General features: G+C 30.8%; 1 protein-coding gene across 9 annotated transcripts in view; it reads left to right on the top strand.

Moving 5' to 3' along the window:
• Nucleotides 1–16,638, top strand: part of mffa (mitochondrial fission factor a) — a 583,551-nt gene that overhangs the window by 417,982 nt on the left and 148,931 nt on the right. The gene's annotated exons all lie outside the window — the stretch shown is intronic.

The following is a 16,638-nucleotide window of genomic DNA, read 5'->3' as shown; positions in this document are numbered from 1 at the left end:
ATTTTTCAAAGTTTTTTTGGGTCCCAAAATTTTTCAAAGTTTTTTTGGGTCCCAAAATTTTTCAAAGTTTTTTTGGGTCCCAAAATTTTTCAAAGTTTTTTTGGGTCCCAAAATTTTTTCGAAGTTTTTTTGGGTCAAAATTATTTCGGGTCCTAAATTTTTTCGAAATTTATTTTGGTCAAAATGTTTTTGGGCCAAAATTTTTTCAAAGTTTTTTTTTTTTTTTTTTTGGGTCCCAAAATTTTTCAAAGATTTTATCGGGTCTCAAATTTTTTGGGTTTCATGGGTCAATATTTTTTGGGTCCCAAAATTTTTCAAAGTTATTTTAGGTCCCAAAATTTTTCGAAGTATTTTTGGGTCAAATTTTTTTCGGATCTCAAAATTTTTCACATTTTTTTTTGGTCAAAATTGTTTTTTTTTTTGTTTCCCAAAATTTTTCAAAGATTTTATCGGGTCTCACAATTTTTTGGTTTCATGGGTCAATATTTTTTGGGTCCCAAAATTTTTCAAAGTTTTTTTGGGTCCCAAAATTTTTCAAAGTTTTTTTGGGTCCCAAAATTTTTCAAAGTTTTTTTGGGTCCCAAAATTTTTTCGAAGTTTTTTTGGGTCAAAATTATTTCGGGTCCTAAATTTTTTCGAAATTTATTTTGGTCAAAATGTTTTTGGGCCAAAATTTTTTCAAAGTTTTTTTTTTTTTTTTTTTGGGTCCCAAAATTTTTCAAAGATTTTATCGGGTCTCAAATTTTTTGGGTTTCATGGGTCAATATTTTTTGGGTCCCAAAATTTTTCAAAGTTTTTTTGGTCAAAATTTTTTCGAAGTTTTTTTGGGTCAAAATTTTTTCGAAATTTATTTGGGTCAAAATATTTTTGGGCCAAAATTTTTTCAAAGTTTTTTTGGGTCCCAAAATTTTTCAAAGTTTTTTTGGGTCAAAATTTTTTCGAAGTTTTTTTAGGTCAAAATTGTTTAGGGTCCTAAATTTTTTCGAAATTTATTTGGGTCAAAATATTTTTGGGCCAAAATTTTTTCAAAGTTGTTTTGGGTCCCAAAAATTTTCAAAGTTTTTTTGGGTCAAAATTATTTTTGGTTCCAAATTTTTTCAAAGTTTTTTTGGGTCAAATTTTTTTTAAAACAAAAATTGTTCAGTTTGTTTGGGTCCCAAAAGTTTTTGAAGTTTTTTTGGGTCAAAATTTTTTTGGGTCCCAAAAATTTTCGAAGGTTTTTTGGGTCAAAATTTTTGTTGGTCCCAAAACTTTTCAAAAATTTTTTGGGTCTCAAAATTTTTCGAATTTTTTTCGGGAATCAAATTTTTTTTGGGCCCATTATTTTTCTACGTTTTTTTGGGTCCCAAAATTTTTCTACGTTTTTTTGGGTCAAAATTATTTTGTGTCTCAAAATTTTTCAAAGATTTTTTGAGGTCAAATTTTTTTGGGTCCCAAAATTTGTTGAAGATTTTTTTGGGTCCCGAAATTTTTCGATGTTTTTTGGGTCAAAATTTTTTCCGGTCTCAAAATTTTTCGAAGTTTTTTCGTGTCAAAATTTTTTGGGTCCCAAAATTATTCAACGTTTTTTTGGGCCCAAACTTTTTCAAAGTTTTTTTGGGTCCCAAAATTTTTCGAAGTTTTTTTGGGTCCCAAGATCTTTCAAAGTTTTTTTGGGTCCCAAAATTTTTCAAAGTTTTTTTTGGGTCCCAAAATTTTTAGGTCCCAAAATTTTCAAAGTTTTTTTGGGTCAAAATGTTTTTGGGCCCAATATTTTTCAAAGTTTTTTTGGGTCAAAATTATTTTGGGTCCTAAATTTTTTCGAAATTTATTTGGGTCAAAATGTTTATGGGCCAAAATTTTTTCAAAGTTTTTTTTGGGTCCCAAAATTTTTCGAAGTTTTTTTGGGTCGAAATTTTTTAGGGTCTCAAAATTTTTCTAAATTTTTTCGCGTCTCAAATATTTTTTGGGCTCAAAATTTTTTGAAGTTTATTTGGGTCAAAATTATTTTGGGTTCCAAATTTTTTCGAAGTTTTTTTGGGTCAAATTTTTTTAAAACAAAATTTTTTCAAAGTTTGTTTGGATCCCAAAATTGTTTGAAGTTTTTTTAGGTCCCAAAATTTTTCGAAGTGTTTTTGGGTCAAAATTTTTTCGGATCTCAAAATTTTTCAAAGTTTTTTTAGGTCAAAATTGTTTTTTTTTTTTGTTTATTTGGGTCTCAAAATTTTTCAAAGATTTTATCGGGTCTCAAATTTTTTTGGTTTCATGGGTCAATATTTATTGGGTCCCAAAATTTTTCAAAGTTTTTTTGGGTCCCAAAATTTTTCAAAGTTTTTTTGGGTCCCAAAATTTTTCAAAGTTTTTTTGGGTCAAAATTTTTTCGAAGTTTTTTTGGGTCAAAATGTTTTTGGGCCAAAATTTTTTCAAAGTTTTTTTTGGGTCCCAATATTTTTCGAAGTTTTTTGGTTCAAAATTTTTTAGGGTCTCAAAATTTTTTTTTGGTCAAAATTTTTTTAAAATTTATTTTGGTCAAAATTATTTTTGGTTCCAAATTTTTTCGAAGTTCTTTTGTGTCAAAATTTTTAGAAGTTTTTTTGGGTCAAACTTTTTTTGGGCCGAAAATTTTTCGAAGATATTTTGAGGTCAAAATTACTTTAGGTCAAATTTTTTTTGGGTCCCAAAATTTTTCGAAGATATTTTGAGGTCAAAATTATTTTAGGTAAAAAATTTTTTGGGTCCCGAAATTTTTCGAATATTTTTTTGAGATCCCAAATTTTTTGAAGTTCTTTTGTGTCAAACTTTTTTCGGGTCTAAAATTTTTCGAAGATTTTTTGTGTCCCAAATTTTTTCTAAATTTTTTCCGGTCTCAACAATTTTTTGGTCTTAAAATTTTTCAAAGTGTTTTTGTGTCTCAAATTTTTTTGAAGTTTTTTTGGGTCAAACTTTTTTGGGCCCAAAATTTTTCAAAGTTATTTTGGGTCCCAAACTTTTTCGAAGATATTTTGAAGTCAAAGTGATTTTAGGTCAAAATTTTTTTGGGTCCCAAAATTTGTTTATTTTTTTGGTGTCAAAATTTTTACGGGTCTAAAAATTTTTCTAACTAATTTTATGTCAAATTTTTTGGGTCGCAAAAATTTTCAACGTTTTTTTGGGTCCCAAAATTTTTCTAAGTTTTTTGGGTTCCGAAATTTTTCGATGTTTTTTTGTGTCAAAACTTTTTCGGGTCCAAACTTTATTTGGGTCGCAAAATTTTTCAACGTTTTTTTGGGTTCCGAAATTTTTCGATGTTTTTTTGTGTCAAAACTTTTTCGGGTCCAAACTTTTTTTGGGTCAAAATTATTTTGGGTCCCAAAATTTTTTTGCACCCAAAATCTTTCAAAGTTTTTTTGGGTCAAAATTTTTTGGGTCTCAAAATTTTTCGAAGATTTTTTGAGGTCAAATTTTTTCGGGTCTCAAAATTTTTCGAAGTTTTTTCATGTCAAAATTTTTTGGGTCCCAAAATTTTTCAAAGTTTTTTTGGGTCTCAAAATTTTTCAAAGTTTTTTTGGGTCCCAAAATTTTTCAAAGTTTTTTTTGGGTCCCAAAATTTTTAGGTCCCAAAATTTTCAAGTTTTTTTGGGTCAAAATGTTTTTGGGCCCAATATTTTTCAAAGTTTTTTTAGGTCAAAATTATTTTGGGTCCTAAATTTTTTCGAAATTTATTTGGGTCAAAATTTTTTTGGGCCAAAATTTTTTCAAAGTTTTTTTTGGGTCCCAAAATTTTTCGAAGTTTTTTTGGGTCGAAATTTTTTAGGGTCTCAAAATTTTTCTAAATTTTTTCGCGTCTCAAATATTTTTTGGGCTTAACATTTTTTGAAGTTTATTTGGGTCAAAATTATTTTGGGTTCCAAATTTTTTCGAAGTTTTTTTGGGTCAAATTTTTTTAAAACAAAATTTTTTCAAAGTTTGTTTGGATCCCAAAATTTTTTGAAGTTTTTTTAGGTCCCAAAATTTTTTGAAGTGTTTTTGGGTTAAAATTTTTTCGGATCTCAAAATTTTTCAAAGTTTTTTTAGGTCAAAATTGTTTTTTTTTTGTTTTTTTTTTGGGTCGCAAAATTTTTCTACGTTTTTTTGGGTCAAAATTTTTTGGGTCTCAAAATTTTTCGAAGATTTTTTGAGGTCAAATTTTTTCGGGTCTCAAAATTTTTACGAAGTTTTTTCGTGTCAAAATTTTTTGGGTCCCAAAATTATTCAACGTTTTTTTGGGCCCAAAATTTTTCAAAGTTTTTTTGGGTCCCAAAATTTTTCAAAGTTTTTTTGGGTCCCAAGATCTTTCAAAGTTTTTTTGGGTCCCAAAATTTTTCAAAGTTTTTTTGGGTCCCAAAATTTTTCAAAGTTTTTTTGGGTCCCAAAATTTTTCAAAGTTTTTTTGGGTCAAAATTTTTCAAAGTTTTTTTGGGTCAAAATTATTTTGGGTCCTAAATTTTTTCGAAATTTATTTGGGTCAAAATGTTTTTGGGCCAAAATTTTTTCAAAGTTTTTTTGGGTCCCAAAATTTTTCAAAGTTTTTTTGGGTCAAAATTTTTTGAAGTTTATTTGGGTCAAAATTATTTTTGGTTCCAAATTTTTTCGAAGTTTTTTTGGGTCAAAATTTTTTGGGTCCCAAAATTTTTCAAAGTTTGTTTGGATCCCAAAATTGTTTTTTTTGTTATTTTTTTGGGTCCCAAAATTTTTCAAAGATTTTATCGGGTCTCAAAATTTTTTGGTTTCATGGGTCAACATTTTTTGGGTCCCAAAATTTTTCAAAGTTTTTTTGGGTCCCAAAATTTTTCAAAGTTTATTTGGGTCCCAAAATTTTTCAAAGTTTTTTCGAAGTTTTTTTGGGTCAAAATTTTTTGAAGTTTATTTGGGTCAAAATTATTTTTGGTTCCAAATTTTTTCGAAGTTTTTTTGGGTCAAAATTTTTTGGGTCCCAAAATTTTTCAAAGTTTGTTTGGATCCCAAAATTGTTTTTTTTGTTGTTTTTTTGGGTCCCAAAATTTTTCAAAGATTTTATCGGGTCTCAAAATTTTTTGGTTTCATGGGTCAACATTTTTTGGGTCCCAAAATTTTTCAAAGTTTTTTTGGGTCCCAAAATTTTTCAAAGTTTATTTGGGTCCCAAAATTTTTCAAAGTTTTTTCGAAGTTTTTTTGGGTCAAAATTATTTTGGGTCCTAAATTTTTTCGAAATTTATTTGGGTCAAAATTGTTTTGGGCCAAAACTTTTTCAAAGTTTTTTTTGGGTCAAAATTTTTCTAAATTTTTTCGCGTCTCAAAATTTTTTTGGGCTCAATTTTTTTTTAAGTTTATTTGGGTCAAAATTATTTTGGGTTCCAAATTTTTTCGAAGTTTTTTTGGGTCCCAAAATTTTTCAAAGTTTTTTTGGGTCGCAAAATTTTCCAAAGTTTTTTTGGGTCAAGTTTTATTAGGTCCCAAAATTTTTCGAAGTGTTTTTGGGTCAAAATTTTTTCAGATCTCAAAATTTTTCAAAGTTTTTTTGGGTCAAAATTGTTTTTTTTTTTTGTTTTTTTGGGTCGCAAAATTTTTCCAATTTTTTGGGGTCCCAAAACTTTTCGAAGTTTTTTTGGGTCCCAAAATTTTTCAAAGTTTTTTTGGGTCAAAAATATTTCGGGTCCCAAAATTTTTCAAAGTTTTTTTGTGTCCCAAAATTTTTCAAAGTTTTTTTGGGTCAAAATTTTTTCAAAGTTTTTTTGGGTCAAAATTATTTTTGGTCCTAAATTTTTTTCTAAATTTATTTGGATCAAAATGTTTTTGGGCCAAAATTTTTTCAAAGTTTTTTTTGGGTCCCAATATTTTTTGAAGTTTTTTTGGGTCAAAACTTGTTAGGGTCTCAAAATTTTTCTAAAATTTTTCGCTTCTCAAAAGTTTTTTTTGGCTCAAAATTTTTTGAAGTTTATTTGGGTCAAAATTATATTTGGTTCCAAATTTTTTCGAAGTTTTTTTTTTTTAGTTTTTTTGGGTCAAAAATTTTTCGGATTTCAAAATTTTTCAAAGTTATTTTGGGTGAAAATGTTTTTAGGCCCAAAATTGTTCAAAGTTTTTTTGGGTCAAAATTTTTTCGAAGTTTTTTTTGGGTCAAAATTTTTTCGGATCTCAAAATTTTTAAAAGTTTTTTTAGGTCAAAATTGTTTTTTTTGTTGTTTTTTTGGGTCCCAACATTTTTCGAAGATTTCTTTGGGCCCCGAAAATGTTCAATGTTTTTTTGGGTCAAAATTTATTCGGGTCTCAAAAATTTTCGAAGTTTTTTTGTGTTTGTGATTTTTCGGTCCCAAAATTTTTCAGTTTCTTGGGTCAACATTTTTTGGGTTCCAAAATGTTCAAGTTTTTTGGGGTCCCAAAATTTTTAAAAGATTTTTTGGGTCAAAATTTTTTAGGGTTTCAAAATTTTTCTAAATTTTTTTTGGGTGAAAATGTTTCAATTGCTGTTCTAAAGCTGAGAGAAGAGATCTTTGCATTGTTTATGCACTTTTCTCCCCTTTTAGATAGACTTTTCCACCTAAGAATGTCTTTACAATCTAAACAGCCACATGTGTAGTTCCACTGAAGTACTTCACAAGAGTGCCATTTAATGACTCAGAAGAAAATGTGGAAGTTGCCCACAAAGGACCCCATTTCCTAAGGCTAACTGCAATGTGTGTCAGCAGGTGTACATTAAAAGACACTTTTGCAGTGTCATACAGCACCTCAAACCGGATGACAAATTTCCTAAAAAACATTTTCGCTGCATTAACATTACATAGTTTCACATCTTCTTTAAGAAGCATGTGCATAGCAAAAACTGAAAGAAAGAGATGATTACAGAACTTCTTAATTAGAAAACCATTTAGAAGTCGCAATGAATAAAAAAGAAGAAATGACCTCCACTCTACATTTACGGTCATGTAATGATTGTGGTGTTCTGGTGAACTCTAAAGGAGGCTGAACTGCGAGCATTTTTTGCCCAGCAATGTTTGTTTTTCTGTCTATATACCACTTTTTGCTGTGATTTGGTGAATCCAGCCATATAATCACCAACTGTCGAGTCACATCAAGACAAACACTATGTTGGTACTCTGGAAAAAAGCCATCAATCATCTAAAACGTTTTTAATCTCATCAATACAGATTGGCCTTTTACACCCATGACTGGCTGTTCTGGAGTAGCTGGTGGTCATACTGTTTTGTCTCAGATGTCTCAGATTTTGCCTGAGAACAAGTTCTGGTCTTCTGAAAGGATAGGGTCCTTCACCTGTGTGATAGAAAAAATCACACCCACACAGCCCATTGAATTGATCACTGTTCTGGTATTATTGGTATTAGTGCAAAAACCTTTGTTGTCTATTCTGAGTTTTTTTGTGTCAAAATTTTTTGGGTCTAAATATTTTTCTAAATATTTTCGGGTCTCAAAATTTTTTTGAGACCAAATTTTTTGAAGATTTTTTTGGGTCCCGAAATTTTTGGTTGATTTTTGGGTCAAATTTTTTTCGGGTCTCAAAGTTTTTTGGGTCAAAATGTTTTAATTGCTGTTCTGAAGCTGAGAGAAGAGATCTTTGATATCATTGTTTGCATTCTTTATGCACTTTTCTTCCCGTTTAGACACTTTGTTACTAGACCACCATTAAAGGCTTTCAGTGGCAAGGTTGTGCGTATCGCACTCTGTTTAGAAGCAGTGCCAAAGACCGTTACGCACTGAGATATTCAGATTTGGTAGTGATTCACAGTTTTTTGGATCCCGAAATTATGTTCACCCGTGTGTAAAATGTAGTAAAGTGTCTTTTCAGACGGTTTAAGCTGAGAAAATTCGTTTGCATATAGTTTTGAACTGAAAACATCTTTTTCGATCAGAAATGAGTTTTTACGAAGGAAAACACATTTTAGCTGTGTAAAATGCACTACCATCGTGTAATAAACTTTTCTTAGTTGTTTTGGTTCACCTGTGTGTTAAATGTAGTAAAGTGTGTTTTCAGACGGTTTAAACTGAGAAAATTCGTTTGCGTATAGTTTTGAACTGAAAACATCTTTTTGGATCAGAAATTAGTTTTTACGAAGGAAAACACATTTTAGCTGTGTAAAATGCACTACCATCGTGTAATAAACTTTTCTTAGTTTTTTTGGTTCACCTGTGTGTTGAATGTAGTAAAGTGTGTTTTCAGACGGTTTAAGCTGAGAAAAGCCGTTTGCGTATAGTTTTAATCTCCTCTCTCACTCCTAACAGCGATAAACTGCTTCAAGTGTTGTTTTGAACTGAAAACATCTTTTTCGATCAGAAATTAGTTTTTACGAAGGAAAACACATTTTAGCTGTGTAAAATGCACTACCATCGTGTAATAAACTTAAAGTGTGTTTTCAGTTTTGAACTGAAAACATCTTTTTCGATCAGAAATTAGTTTTTACGAAGGAAAACACATTTTAGCTGTGTAAAATGCACTACCATCGTGTAATAAACTTTTCTTAGTTGTTTTGGTTCACCTGTGTGTTAAATGTAGTAAAGTGTGTTTTCAGACGGTTTAAACTGAGAAAATTCGTTTGCGTATAGTTTTGAACTGAAAACCTCTTTTTGGATCAGAAATTAGTTTTTACGAAGGAAAACACATTTTAGCTGTGTAAAATGCACTACCATCGTGTAATAAACTTAAAGTGTGTTTTCAGTTTTGAACTGAAAACATCTTTTTCGATCAGAAATTAGTTTTTACGAAGGAAAACACATTTTAGCTGTGTAAAATGCACTACCATCGTGTAATAAACTTTTCTTAGTTGTTTTGGTTCACCTGTGTGTTGAATGTAGTAAAGTGTGTTTTCAGACGGTTTAAGCTGAGAAAAGCCTGCGTATAGTTTTAATCTCCTCTCTCACTCCTAACAGCGATAAACTGCTTCAAGTGTTGTTTTGAACTGAAAACATCTTTTTCGATCAGAAATTAGTTTTTACGAAGGAAAACACATTTTAGCTGTGTAAAATGCACTACCATCGTGTAATAAACTTTTCTTAGTTGTTTTGGTTCACCTGTGTGTTAAATGTAGTAAAGTGTGTTTTCAGACGGTTTAAGCTGAGAAAAGCCGTTTGCGTATAGTTTTGAGCTCCTCTCTCACTCCTAACAGCGATAAACTGCTTCAAGTGTTGTTTTGAACTGAAAACATCTTTTTCGATCAAAAATTAGTTTTTGCGAAGGAAAACACATTTTAGCTGTGTAAAATGCACTACCATCGTGTAATAAACTTTTCTTAGTTTTTTTTGGTTCACCTGTGTGTTGAATGTAGTAAAGTGTGTTTTCAGACGGTTTAAGCTGAGAAAAGCCGTTTGCGTATAGTTTTGAGCTCCTCTCTCACTCCTAACAGCGATAAACTGCTTCAAGTGTTGTTTTGAACTGAAAACATCTTTTTCGATCAGAAGTTAGTTTTTACGAAGGAAAACACATTTTAGCTGTGTAAAATGCACTACCATCGTGTAATAAACTTTTCTTAGTTGTTTTGGTTCACCTGTGTGTTAAATGTAGTAAAGTGTGTTTTCAGACGGTTTAAACTGAGAAAATTCGTTTGCGTATAGTTTTGAACTGAAAACATCTTTTTCGATCAGAAATTAGTTTTTACGAAGGAAAACACATTTTAGCTGTGTAAAATGCACTACCATCGTGTAATAAACTTTTCTTAGTTGTTTTGGTTCACCTGTGTGTTAAATGTAGTAAAGTGTGTTTTCAGACTGTTTAAACTGAGAAAATTCGTTTGCGTATAGTTTTGAACTGAAAACATCTTTTTCGATCAGAAATTAGTTTTTACGAAGGAAAACACGTTTAAGCTGTGTAATATGCTCTAACATCGTGTAATAAACGTTTGTGAAGTGTTTTGGTTCAATCTTGTGTTGAACTTTACGTGTGTTTTCAGACGGTTTAAACTGAGTACAGTTTTGAGCTCCCATTTTACTTCTTACAGCGATAAACTGCTTCAAGTGTTAGGAACTGAAAGCATCTTTTTTTTTCTTCTAAGTCATTAAATGGCACTTTTGTGAAGTACTTTAATGGAACTACACAAAAGAAAAACTTGGAAAATTTTGGGACCCAATAATATCTTAGAAAAATTTTGGGACACAAAAAACTTTTGACCTAAAAAAAATTTGATATCAAAAAATTTTCGGTTTAAAAAAAAATTGCGGTTAGTCTTAGGAAATGGGGTCCTTTGTGGGCAACTTCCACCTTTTCTTCTGAGTTATTAAGTGGCACTCTCGTGAAGTACTTCAGTGGAACTACACATGTGCCTGTCCAGATTGTAAAGACATTCTTAGGTGAGAAAAGTGCATAAAGAATGCAAACAATGATATCAAAGATCTCCTCTCTCAGCTTCTCTCAGCTTTAAAAAATTTTGTCCCATAAAAACTTGAAAAAATTTTGTACCCAAAAAAACATCGAAATATTTTGGGACCCAAAAAAATGGTCGAAAAAATTTGGGACCCAAAAAAACTTTGAAAAATTTTGGGCCCGATAAAATTTTGACACAAAGCAATTTCGAAAAATTTTGAGACCCGAAAAAAATTTGACACAAAAAAACATCAAAAAATTTCGGAACCCAAAAAAACTTCGAAAAATTTCAGATCCCAAAAAAATCTTCGAAACATTTTGGGACCCAAAAAAATTTTGACCTAAAATAACTTTGACCTCAAAATATCTTCGAAAAAATTTGGGGCCCAAAATAACTTTGAAAAATTTTTGGCCCAAAAAAAGTTTGACCCAAAAAATTTTGACAAAAAATTACTTCGAAAAATTTTTACACCCGAAAGAATTTTGACACAAAAATACATCGAAAAATTTCGGATCCCAAAAAAACTTTGAAAAATTCTGCAACCCAAAAAATTTTGACACAAAAAACATCGAAAAATTTTCGATCCCAAAAAAATCTTCGAAAAATTTTAGGACCCAAAAAAATTTTGACCTAAAATAATTTTGACCTCAAAATAACTTTGAAAAATTTTGGGACTCAAAAAACTTTGAAAAATTTTAAGACCAAAAAAATGTTTCCTAAATTAAAGAAAATATTTATGTTTATGCAGCGGATATGGCTTTTAGGAAACTTGTTATCCAGTTTGTGGTGCTGTATGACACTGCAAAAGTGTCTTTTAATGTACACCTGCTGACACAAATTGCGGTTACCCTTAGGAAATGGGGTCCTTTGTGGGCAACTTCCACCTTTTCTTCTGAGTTATTAAGTGGCACTCTTGTGAAGTACTTCAGTGTGCCACCTTTTCTTCTGAGTTATTAAGTGGCACTCTTGTGAAGTACTTCATGTGCCTGTCCAGATTGTAAAGACATTCTTAGGTGGAAAAGTCTATATAAAAGGGGAGAAAAGTGCATAAAGAATGCAAACAATGATATCAAAGATCTCCTCTCTCAGCCTCTCTCAGCTTTAAAAAAATTTGTCCAAAAAAAACTTGAAAAAATTTTGTACCCAAAAAAACATCGAAATATTTTGGGACCCAAAAAATTGTTAGACCCTAAAATAACTTTGACCTCAAAATATCTTCGAAAAATTTTGGGCCCAAAAAAAGTTTGACCCAAAAAATTTTGACACAAAAGTACTTCGAAAAAATTGTTAGACCCGAAAAAATTTTAACACAAAAAAACAACGAAAAATTTCGGGTACCAAAAAAATCTTCGAAAAATTTTGGGACCCAAAAAATTTTGACCTAAAATAATTTTGACCTCAAAATAACTTTGAAAAATTTTGGGCCCAAAAAAAGTTTGACCCAAAAAAACTTCAAAAAATTTTGGGACCCAAAAAAACTTTGACAAATTTTGGGACCCAAAAAAACTTTGAAAAATTTTAAGACCAAAAAAATGTTGAGACACGAAAAATTTAGAAAAAATTTGGGACCTAAAAAAACTTTGAAAAATTTTGGGCCCAAAAAAATTTAGAAAAATTTATAGACCCAAAAAATGTTGACACAAAAAAACTCAGAATAGACAACAGAGGTTTTTGCACTTAAACCAATAATACCCGAACACTGAACAATACAATGGGCTGTATGGGTGTGATTTTTGCTATCTCACAGGTGAAGAACCCTATCCTTTCAGAAGACCAGAACTTGTTCTGAGGCAAAATCTGAGGCATCTGAGACAAAACAGTATGACCACCAGCTACTCCAGAACAGCCAGTCATGGGTGTAAAAGGCCAATCTGTATTGATGAGATTAAAAACGTTTTAGATGATTGATGGCTTTTTTCCAGAGAAAAAAACTTCGAAAAATTTTGGGACCCAAAAAAACTTCTAAAAATTTTGGGACCCAAAAAAATTTGGACCCGAAAAGTTTTGACACAAAAAAACATCGAAAAATTTCGGAACCCAAAAAAACTTCGAAAAATTTTGGGACCCAAAAAAACGTTGAAAAATTTTGCGACCTAAAAAATTTTGACATAAAATTAGTTAGAAAATTTTTTAGACCCGAACAAATTTTGACACAAAAAAACATCAAAAAATTTTGGGACCCAAAAGAATGTTGAAAAATTTTGGGCCCAAAACAGTTTGACCCAAAATCTTCTAAAAATTTTGAGACCCAAAAACACTTTGAAAAATTTTAAGACCAAAAAAATGTTGAGACCCGAAAAAATTTAGAAAAAATTTGGGACACAAAAAAACTTTGAAAAATTTTAGACCGGAAAAAATTTTGGGATCAAAAAAATTTTTGACCTAAAATAATTTTGACCTCAAAATATCTTCGAAAAATTTTGCGCCCAAAAAAAGTTTGACCCATAAAAACTTCAAAAAATTTTGACACAAAATTACTTCGAAAAATTTTTAGATCCGAAAAAATTTTGACACAAAAAAACATCGTAAAATTTCCGATCCCAAAAAAATCTTCGAAAAATTTTGGGACCCAAAATATTTTGACCTCAAAATATGTTCGAAAAATTTTGGGCCCAAAAAAAGTTTGAAAAATTTTAAGACCAAAAAAATGTTGAGACCCGAAAAAATTTAGAAAAATTTGGGACCCAAAAAAACTTTGAAAAATTTTGTGACCAAAAAAATTTAGAAAATTTTTTAGGCCCAAACAATTTTGACACAAAAAAACTCAGAATAGACAACAGAGGTTTTTGCACTTAAACCAATAATATCCGAACACTGAACAATTCAATGGGCTGTATGGGTGTGATTTTTGCTATCACACAGGTGAAAAACCCTATCCTTTCAGAAGACCAGAACTTGTTCTCAGGCAAAATCTGAGGCATCTGAGACAAAACAGTATGACCACCAAATACTCCAGAACAGCCAGTCACGGGTGTAAAAGGCCAATCTGTATTGATGAGATTAAAAACGTTTTAGATGATTGATGGCTTTTTTCCAGAGAAAAAAACTTCTAAAAATTTTGGGACCAAAAAAAACTTCTAAAAATTTTGGGACCCAAAAAAATTTTGAAAAAGTTTTGACACAAAAAAACCGGAAAATTTCGGAACCCGAAAAAACGTTGAAAAATTTTGCGACCTAAAAAATTTTGACATAAAATTTGTTAGAAAAATTTTTAGACCCGAAAAAATTTTGACACAAAAAAACATCAAAAAATTTTGGGACCTAAAAAAATTTTGACCTAAAATAACTTTGACTTCAAAATATCTTCGAAAAAGTTTGGGACCCAAAATAACTTTGAAAAATTTGGGCCCAAAAAAGTTTGACCCAAAAAAACTTCAAAAAATTTTGAGACCCAAAAACACTTTGAAAAATTTTAAGACCAAAAATATGTTGAGACCCGAAAAAATTTAGAAAAAATTTGTATGGCTGTATGGGTGTGATTTTTGCTATCACACAGGTGAAGAACCCTATCCTTTCAGAAGACCAGAACTTGTTCTCAGGCAAAATCTGAGGCATCTGAGACAAAACAGTATGACCACCAGCTACTCCAGAACAGCCAGTCATGGGTGTAAAAGGCTGTATTGATGAGATTAAAAACGTTTTAGATGATTGATGGCTTTTTTCCAGAGTACCAACATAGTGTTTGTCTTGATGTGACTTGACAGTCGGTGATTATATGGCTGGATTCACCAAATCACAGCAAAAAGTGGTATATAGACAGAAAAAAAATTTTTTTTTGCTATTTACATGCTTCTTAAAGAAAATGTGAAACTATGTAATGTTAATGCAGCGGATATGGCTTTTAGGAAACTTGTTATCCAGTTTGAGGTGCTGTATGACACTGCAAAAGTGTCTTTTAATGTACATCTGCTGACACAAATTGCAGTTAGCCTTAGGAAATGGGGTCCTTTGTGGGCAACTTCCACCTTTTCTTCTGAGTTATTAAGTGGCACTCTTGTAAAGTACTTCAGTGGAACTACACATGTGCCTGTCCAGATTGTAAAGACATTCTTAGGTGGAAAAGTCTATATAAAAGGGGAGAAAAGCGCATAAAGAATGCAAACAATGATATCAAAGATCTCCTCTCTTAGCTTCTCTCAGCTTTAAAAAATTTTGTCCCAAAAAAACTTGAAAGAATTTTGTACCCAAAAAATTTTGACCCAAAAAAACCTCGAAATATTTTGGGACCCAAAAAAATCTTCGAAAAATTTTGGGACCCAAAAAAACGTTGCAAAATTTTGCGACCCAAAAAATTTTGACATGAAATTAGTTAGAAAAATTTTTAGACCCGAAAAAATTTTGACAAAAAAACATCGAAAAATTTTGGGACCCAAAAAAATTTTGACCTAAAATAACTTTGACTTCAAAATATCTTCGAAAAATTTGGGACCCAAAATAACTTTGAAAAATTTTGGGCCCAAAAAAGTTTGACCCAAAAAAACTTCAAAAAATGTTGAGACCCAAAAACACTTTGAAAAATTTTAGACCCGAAAAAATTTTGACACAAAAAAACTTCAAAAAATTTCGGAACCCAAAAAAATCTTCGAAAAAGTTTGGGACCCAAAAAAATTTTGACCTAAAATAATTTTGACCTCAAAATATCTTCGAAAAATTATTGGCTCAAAAAAAATTTGACCTAAAATAATTTTGACCTCAAAATATCTTCGAAAAATTTTGGGACCCAAAAAAACTTCGAAAAATTTTGGGACCCAAAAAAACTTTGAAAAATTTTGGGACCCAACAAAACTTTGAAAAATTTTGGGATCCAACAAAACTTTGAAAAATTTTTGGACCCAAAAAATTTTGACACAAAAATTCTCAGAATAGACAACAGAGGTTTTTGCACTAATACCAATAATACCCGAACACTGAACAATTCAATGGGCTGTATGGGTGTGATTTTTGCTATCACACAGGTGAAGGACCCAATCCTTTCAGTAGACCAGAACTTGTTCTCAGGCAAAATCTGAGGCATCTGAGACAAACCAGTATGACCACCAGCTACTCCAGATCAGCCAGTTATGAGTGAAAAAGGCCAATCTGTATTGATTAGATTAAAACGTTTTGGATGATTGATGGGTTTTTTTCCAGAGTACCAACATAGTGTTTGTCTTGATGTGTCTTGACAGTGAATATATGGCTGGATTCACCAAATCACAGCAAAAATTTGTATATAGACAGAAAAACAAACACTGTTGGCCAAAAATTGCTCGCAGTCCAGCCTCCTGTAGAGTTCACCAGAACACCACAATCATTACATGATTGTAAATTTAGAGTGGAGGTAATTTCTTCTTTTCTTTTCATTGCAACTTCTAAATGGTTTTCTAATGAAGAATTTCTGTAATCATTTCTTTCTTTTAGTTTTTGCTATGCACATGCTTCTTAAAGAAAATGTGAAACTATTAACATTACATACTTTCATATTTTCTTGAAGAAGCATGTGCATAGCAAAAACTATTCCAGTACTACAAAAAAGATTCCAGTACTTCTTAATTGGAACACCATTTAGAAGTGGCAATGAATAGAAAAGAAGAACTGACCTCTACTCTGAAGCTTTCCAGAATGTACAATCATGTAATAATCGTAGTGTTCTGATAAACTCTACAAAAATGTCTTTTTTTCTATCTATATATCACTTTTTGCTGTGATTTGGTGAATCCAGTCATATAATCACAGACTGTCGAGACAAACACTTTGTTGGTACTCTGGAAAAAAGCCATCAATCATCCAAAACGTTTTTAATTTCATCAATACAGATTGGCCTTTTACACTCATGACTGGCTGATCTGGAGTAGCTGGTGGTCATACTGTTTTGTCTCAGATGCCTCAGATTTTGCCTGAGAAGAAGTTCTGGTCTTCTGAAAGGATTTGGGTCCCAAAATTTTTTGGGTCCCAAAATTTTCCGAAGATTTTTTAAGGTCAAATTTTTTTTGGGTCCCAAAATTTGTTGAAGATTTTTTTGGGTCCCGAAATTTTTCAAAGTTTTTTGCGTCAAAATTTTTTGGGTCCCAAAATTTTTCAAAGTTTTTTTGGGTCAAAAAATTTTCGGGTTTCAAAATTTTTCAAAGTTATTTTGGGTCCCAAAATTTTTAGGGTCCCAAAATTTTCAAGTTTGTTTGGGTCAAAATGTTTTTGGGTCCCAAAATTTTTCGAAGTGTTTTTGGGTCAAAATTTTTTGGGTCTTAAAATTTTTCGAAGTTTTTTTGGGTCCCAAAATTTTTCAAAGTTTTTTTGGGTCCCAAAATTTTTCAAAGTTTTTTTGGGTCCCAAAATTTTTCAAAGTTTTTTTGGGTCAAAATTATTTTGGGTCCTAAAT

Source organism: Astyanax mexicanus, chromosome 18, assembly GCF_023375975.1.
Source record: "Astyanax mexicanus isolate ESR-SI-001 chromosome 18, AstMex3_surface, whole genome shotgun sequence".
NCBI classification, from domain to species: Eukaryota; Metazoa; Chordata; class Actinopteri; order Characiformes; family Acestrorhamphidae; genus Astyanax; species Astyanax mexicanus.
Note: the sequence above shows the minus strand (reverse complement) of the source record. Positions and strands in the feature narration are given on the sequence as shown.